Here is an 8,433-nt window from a genome sequence, read left to right as displayed (position 1 = left end):
CTCTTTGCACTTTCCACTGTTCTGGTTATTATGAGATTAAGTGGTACCCATAGATGTTTGCCCAAGTTAACGATCATGGAGTGGAGAGGGCAGTCGTGTTTTGAGATCCGTCCACACAGAACATGGTCGGGTTGTCTACAGCATCGTTAATATTGATACTGCATTAATGTTGTATTTACACTTTTATGTCTACATACTGAATTCCTTCTGAAATTAAATAATACACAAGTTGGTACCATTGTTACTTATATTGTAAACTATGAGTAGATGTCCTCTCTCAGATCATTGCAGCATTTCCCAAACATACAGCAGATTATAGACCTTTCAGAGCTCAGGATCTTTACTATGGTTCATCACTGTTTTGTGCACAGATGGACAATGTTAGTACTTGTTGCTGTTATTGCTTAGTGAAAAACGATTGGTTTCTAATTTCCCCTTATAGTCCACTGATTGGTATAAACATCACAGGAGCATATATGATTAATAATTTACCCTTTAACAATCAATGACTCAACTTGTGGTGGACACACGGGTAAATGTTAGACTCTGTGCCCTCCGTGATAACATTCATTCATTCATGTTCTCTATCCCAATCCTTATCGGGAACTACTAATACTACTTTGATTTATTTATATATATATATTTATATATATATATTTATATATATATATATATATATATTTATATATATATATATTATATATATAATATATATAATATAAAATCAAAGTATTAGTAGTTCCCGATAAGGATATATATAAGGTATATGTTTGTACTCATATATATATATTATATATATATATATATATATATATATATATATATATATATATATATATATATATATATATATTTATATATATATATATATATTTATATATATATATATATATATATATATATATATATGCAGTTGCAGACTCTTCAACCATCCTATTTAAGTTGTTCCTGATAACAGTTTAGAGGTACTTCTGAAGTGCACCTACTGATGGTTAAACTGTTTTAGTCATGATGTTTAGCTTCGTTAGATGTTCTATGCACTGAAACTTTTATCGTATTTCCATTGTGGCAAAGCCCTGAGATGGAGCTGTTGTTTGCTGAGAGAATTTATTACTCCCAGTGAAAAACGATGGGTTTCTAATTTCCCCTTATGGTCCGCTGATTGGTATAAACATCACAGGAGCATATATGATTAATAATTTACCCTTTAACAATCAATGACTCAACTTGTGGTGGACACACGGGTAAATGTTAGACTCTGTGCCCTCCGTGATAACATTCATTCATTCATGTTCTCTATCCCAATCCTTATCGGGAACTACTAATACTACTTTGATTTATATATATATATTTATATATATATTTATATATATATATATATATATATATATATATATATATATATATATATATATATATATTTATATATATATATATATATAATATAAAAGAGTACACTGTCATGCAGTTGCAGACTCTTCAACCATCCTATTTAAGTTCCTGATAACAGTTTAGAGGTACTTCTGAAGTGCACCTACTGATGGTTAAACTGTTTTAGTCATGATGTTTAGCTTCGTTAGATGTTCTATGCACTGAAACTTTTAGCGTATTTCCATTGTGGCAAAGCCCTGAGATGGAGCTGTTGTTTGCTGAGAGAATTTATTACTCCCAGGTGTTACTCCTGCTGAGACTTCCTGTGTATGGCCTCAACACCTGGTGTAGGAGCAGCAACCCTCCTCCAGCTTGTTAGTCAGGTTCATTAGTGGAGCTCGGGCCTTAATTGCCCTACATTTATGGAGTTGGGGTCATGTGGAGCAGCTGTTACAACTACATTGGCTTTGAGTTCAGGACTCTTTACAGCCCTCTAAATGAAGTTTAAACAAATTATCATAAATTGTTTTTAAGGTTGACTTGTCATAGTTTTGAGATATAGAAGTTTTAATTCTCTCATATCAAGTACGTGATTTGAAAATGGAGCTGTAGACGGAAAAGTAGCTGCGTGTTCACTGGAGGCTGCGTCACACCTGTATGTCATGTCATGAGAAGACAGCAGCAAACCCCACGTGTGCTCTGACATGTTTCTGTCCACAATCATATGATCATAGTCTGTAGTGGCTTAGCCATTGAAATATCAAGTCAAGCACTCAAAGCAAAGCTTGTTCTGAAAATGAGGTGGAAAAGAAAATCTGCATAAACTGCTCTGAATGTTATGACTGGCATGGATCCTGATCTGTAAAGAAAAACGTTAGGAAATTGCAGAAAACAAACTTTCTAGTAGAAATGACTGAATATGATAATTATATGACTGATAGAAATAGCAGAGATACAAAAACTACATGATTGTTAGAAATAGCAGAAAAGCTATAATTATGAATATGACAGCTGATGCGGTCTCCCTCCAGGAAACCGCCGTCTTTATAAGTTTCCAAAAGGCCATAATCAGCCGAGCGCCAGGCATGCGCTCTCTGCCTTGTAAATTACCACGTTGTTTAGAATTATAGTCATTTTGAAATGGAGGCAGCTGGATACGTTTGGGAATGTGGGTTAATTGCTAAGCGTCTGTCCTTTTTATAGACCACAGGTTAATGGGCAGTGTGTTTTTTTTTTATCAACGGCGCACACAGATTTTTATAAATAATTTGACTAATTGAATAGAAATAACATATTCAGCTGTTAACTTCTGTTTCTTTGCCTCCTCTGCGGCAGAAAGACACTTGTCTGTTTTAAAGTGTAGCAAACTGTGGATTGGGCAAGTGTGTCAATGTCTCATAGACTTCAAGTTTTCTTCCATTTCGTTGTATTTTTTTAATATTATTTTTTTAACAATGGGCACTCTGTGCATGCTCTGGCCACTTTATCGCAGCAGTCGTGTGGTCTGTGCAAAAATATAATGTGGTTTAGACCTGATAAACGATTTCCTTGGCTTGTGCTTTTTGGGACTGTCTGGCCTTGTTAGAGAGCAGGTTGCTTCCAATTGGCCTTCCTTCCTTATTTCTGCTCTCCTGGAGGAGTCCGACAGCCATTATCAGCTCCAGCACCTCACAGATTCAAAGCTCACCATTCGTTTAATGTTTACTACTTTTGTAATATGTGTGTGTGTGTGTGTGTGTACTATGTCAGTCTGACCAGAGAACAGCGAGGGACAGATGCTCTTGCGTTATTGTTGCGTAAGAGAGCAGGAGAGGAGGTTGTCTGTCGGCCAGCTGGTCTGTCGGGGTTAAAATGATATCAAGAGGCCTGCTGAGTTTCTCGCGGCCTTCTGGGTAATGTCTTCCTTTGTGCTGCGTCTGCTTGATGAAAGACGCTAGGGGCTGCTTACTTGGCAACACTTGGAGTTGTCATGGTCTTTCTTGCCGATAAGATTTGTTGTTATTTTTTCCCATTAGCCTGGTAATGGGTATGATACGACTAAATATAGCCTTGAAGGCTTTTTTTTTTTTTTCTGTTGCCAATACATCCTTTAAGATGTACTTCCTCCTCCGGTCATCATTCTGGACGTGGTTGAACTTAGTCTCAAGACTTTGTTTTGTTGTCCTGTCTGATAAGACAGTGTGCTGCTAGTCCGTCTCGAGAAATGCTCGCGGAGTGACTTCATGGAGACAGCCCAGACGTCAGGGGCCTGGATTGCCTCTCGTTTGGACGCTGGCCAAAATGAGCTCATCCACGACAGCGAATCCAGCTGCTCGGTCGTAGGAGTGCTGTTCTTTCTCGACCTCTGCACCGGGGCCCTGAACCCAGGAGGCGGCTAGTGTGAGGATGAGGGTTAGAGTGAGTGCTAAACCATTCCCAGAAGCTCCGGCAGCGACTGACCACTGGCAGCCTGCCGCCCCCTCGGCGCCTGCTAAGCAGCACGGCCTCAGGCCTCCGCCGCTCCCTACGGAGAGGCCCAGTTTGTTCTGGACACACGCCAGCACTGAGCGGCAGGGGGGCATGGCCAGGTCAGCTCTCAGGGGTGGTCTTGTAGTCCGTGTGTGTGAATGTATGTGCATGTGCGATGTGTTTGGAGCCATAATGATTAGCTTGTGTTTTGTTTTTGTGTGATTCTATTATTTTTAGTTTCGACGCTAAGCCTTCGGGCTGTAAGATCTCTCCGTCTTTGTCGAGCCCCCTGTGTGTCTTGGGAATAGAGGGGAGGACCGCACATAAAACATTATGGTTCCGACTCATTCAACTTTTTCTGTGAAGAGCAATGCTGACGGGCTTCTGGTACAGAGGCAAAGTTGTGTTAGTAAAAAGACAGAGAGAGTCTCTACTTCCAGCAACCCATGCTACATTAACATTCTCAGTGGAGAGGTGCCGCTCTATCAGTACTATCAGCCGGAGTTAAAGATCTCTGGAGCATATGAGCTATCCGTGAGATAGCCCCCTGTGGGTTAGATAGCTCCACCGGGCTGTGTGCGATTCTGGTAGTGAGATTATTCTGTCATCTCCTGGGCTAACACGGTCAATCTGGTCTCAATCTGTGGCAAAGCACATGAGCGTCGGGGGCAGCCAAAGGTCGGGACCTGACATGGAGTCATATCTCTTTGCTCCTCCTCCTGATCTCGTGCTCTCTCCAAGGCCACCTCCTCCAACCCTGCACCCGCTCCTGCCCGAGCTCACCATTTGGAATCCATTATCCAAACCGGCTCTGAGTTTTCTGATAATTAAAAGGAGACGTTCTCCAACGTTCTCCCTCAGATTAACGACTGTTCTCTTGGATCAGCCCGTGGGAGGGCTGACACAGCAGGAAGGTGGGTGCTCTGGAGGCTCGAGGGCTGGAAGAAAAAGGCCTCGGGGTGGAGGAGAGGTAGACGTTGGTGAGCCAAGTCCATGAATTGGACAAGTCTTCCTAAATTGCTTGGATTTGGGATTCAGGAAAGGGTCTCTAAGAGGCTGGAGGAGAAATGTTTCTCTGAGGTACAACATGGAGCAAGCCAGGGCTGTGGTTTGCTACAGAAAAAAAAATCAATCAAAAACATCTGTCGCATAGTGTAGGTCCTATTTCTGGGCAGTCCTATCCGAGGGTCGACTCTGGACCCAGTTGGATCTGCTTGCAGTGTTTGGCTAAATCTCTAAGATTGCATCTCATTGCTACAATATCATAGAACCGTCCCAGCAGAAATGCACTTGGTCAGGTTGAGTTCATCCCACGTCTCTGAAATTGAGTTTGACAGAGTTGACTTTTTTTTATTATTAGATCTTTGCTTAAACGGGTATATGCGCTCCATTTCAATAAAAAAATGTTATTCCAATGTCCAAATCTACTAGAATAAAAGTCAACAGCTCTGATGGCAGCCAGAAGTAACATAAAAACTCTGTAGGAATACATTCATTCAGTTAAACAAATTCATAAATAATGTCAAATGAAGTTTAAGCGGAAACGTTTTGGTGGAGAGGACTTTGTCTGATGAAACACTTCAAATATGTATAAAGCAAAACTAAAATAGTGATGAGGACTTTTCATTAGTTGGAAAAACAGATGAGTCATATCAGATAGCATCAGTTCCAGTTATGATTCATTTCCATCTCATACATCCTCCTTATCTGTATGCACATCTGCAGGTCACAGCCATGTGGTCTTAGATGATTATTTTCAGTTTGCATGGAGCAACACAGAGTTTGACCTTAATTTTTCCTTGCAAATCCAAAGGCTACCAATTAGCCGCGTGAAATGGGTCATAGACAGTCACTGGTTTGTGGTAGGAGCATCTGATGAGCCCAAGTCGGTCTCTCCAGGGCAGTGTATTAACCGTGGCTGGTCTTGAACTTGTGACACGCAAACAGATGGACACTTTAGAACTGCAAGGCCCAAAGATCATCACAGGACTCTTAAATCAGATGATATGGTGGCTATTAAAAGTCTTTTTGTCTTGACAGCCTTTCCACAGTTCTCCTGTCATGTGATGCAACAGGCTGTCACGTTATTTCTGCGGGCCATTATTTTTCAATCTGTGCTGTGTTATGGTGAGATATATATATATATATATATATATATTTTTTTTTTTTTTTTTTTTTCCCGGAGCTTAAAGGATGTTGATTTCAGTTCAAGTTCAAGTCAAGGCGACTTTCAGAATTGTGAACTTTATTTGGCATGAACAGGGTTGCAATGATCGAGATTACTCCTCTTTATAAACTTCACAAACAGATCTCAACCACTTCAAACACAAATGTCTTTTGTGGTTGGATGCATCAGCTGTGACATCCTATTTTAGGGAGCATTAAATCAATTTTGACGGGTGACTTTTGTAAAGTGCACATCTGTTGGTCAGATGAGATTTTTGGTACGTTTTCAACACCTTCCCTTAGTTCAATAATCCTTTTTGTTTGTTTCTGTATCAACCGTTTTAACATCTGAAATGTGGTTGAGGCCGTCTTTAGTCTGGTTAACCTCAGCGGGACGAATCAATATCTCGTGTTCAAAAGCCCCTCTGTCTCTGTTAGCACGACAGAGTTCTTTACTTTTTTATTTTTATTTCTATTTCTGCTGTTATTCTACCTCCTTGTCTTTTAGCAGCAGCCCAAATTGAAGTGCTGGAAGCTGAGACTTTCAGGTGGTTGGAGTATACATACTCAGCATAACCTCAGCTTTCTTTGAAATCTTTCAGCTTTTCATGCCTCATTTCCCATCAGCCTCCAGTGAGCACAATGACCAGAGTGGTTACACCGTGCCAGACGTGTGTGGGTGATTAACATGATAAATATCACACTAGTTACAGAGCTGCTATCGCTCACACTTCTGATGGAGCATTCAAACACTTTTTTCATACAAAATTAGCTGTTTAGAGATACTGAACCAACCGAAACATGGCTCTCAAAGCCCGTCAATTGTTTCAATCTACTTGTGATCTGGCTACACTGCAATCACACGTTTGGGTTTCCATTGAAATGTAAGGAATGTCTTTGAAAATAAATAATACACACAAAAACCCCAGGATGGCAATGCAAGAGGCAGGGGGGGAGTTTTGGCAGGGGAGAGGGTTTTTCTGAGTGAGTGATGCCATGCCCCTCTCCCCCACATGGCAGGCCTGCTGGCGCGGTCATGGGTCGACATCAGACTAATAACAAGTTGCTGCTCCGCTCCAATCAGAGGAATTCAGACATCCGCCCGGGCCAGCCGCCCTCCTCTCTCAATTTCTCTATTTTAAAAGCCAGACCGAGGGGGGTGGAATTACACTCCAATGTACTTAATCATTTCCATCAGTGATGTGGGATACGGAGCAGCACGCTGAACTCTTCTGCTGCTGCTGCTTCAGGGCTGTTTCCATGAGGCACATTCACTATCCACATTAATGTCCTCAAACGGTTCAGAGAAGATCACCACACAACTGCTGTTTGTGGAGAAGCATTTGGAAGTATCCATGATTTGCGTCACCAGCAAGAGTGGGGCAGTGTGTGCATACTAATTCTAGTAGCTGACCCGAGAGAGAGATGAGTAGATGGAGGAAGAAAGGACATTGGATGCGGTTGCAGCGGTCTACCAGCAGCTGTCCTCCCAAATGAGTGACTCAACTCTAGGAAGTGGCTTTTGACATGTAGTCGAGAGTAACAGTTCATCTGTACTTTTATTTTCCACATGAAAATGAATGTTTCTAAGTAGCAGCAGTATTGTCACTGCTGTCTACTTTACGCCATGTCTCGTTTCGTCGCCCTTTTAAATAACACTATCATATTTTTCTGAGGTTCCTCCGACAGACAAGAAGATAAAATTGCAGGATGTGGGATTCCCCCCCCTGTGAAATGATCACCCCTCTCCCCCTCTCATCTATGTCGGGGGGGGGTCGAGGAAGGAAAAAGCGTGTGCAGGGGCACAGGCCAGCTCGCACGCTGTTGGGAAGATCACAAAGATTTTGGCTGGAGGGCGTCTGTGATGTGGCGGCCCGGCTGACACACATGGCCACCAATTCTGTCCCTGGGTGGCAACGCTGGAGTGCTGCTCATCGGAAAGCCCCGGTCTTGTGCTGCGTGGTACACAAAGCACTTTAAAAGACAGCAGTGGATGTGTTTCCTCTCTCCACATCAGAGCTCCCGCTGCCCTGCAGTGCTCTGAAGCTGATACGAGACAACTGGTGACGCAATACAGTCTAGTTTACACTGATCGGTCCAAACGCAAGACATTTATCACGTTTAGAACAGGTTCTCTCATGACCACAAAGTAAACTCCATTTTTCAGAGGAAGCAAATTAGTCACTGCTGTCATACAGGTGGTGCAGTCGGCCCATCACACGTTGTTGTGGCATTCATCCAAGTGAATCAGTCATGTCTTATTGCCGGTTGTCAGGTCAACCCCGCCTACCGACGCGTTCACTGACACTCCACGTTGGTTGTGGTGGAAAGGCGAGTCTCTGCGTGCAGATGGAACAATAGCAGGTGTTTGTCATGATGGCAAGAAATCCATGAAGATAAACGTCAGTATACAAGAGTTTAAACCATAAGTCCTTAATTGCTTGCTAA

This window comes from Anoplopoma fimbria, chromosome 11, assembly GCF_027596085.1.
Source record: "Anoplopoma fimbria isolate UVic2021 breed Golden Eagle Sablefish chromosome 11, Afim_UVic_2022, whole genome shotgun sequence".
In the NCBI taxonomy this organism is placed as follows: Eukaryota; Metazoa; Chordata; class Actinopteri; order Perciformes; family Anoplopomatidae; genus Anoplopoma; species Anoplopoma fimbria.
This window is presented reverse-complemented; position numbering follows the sequence as displayed.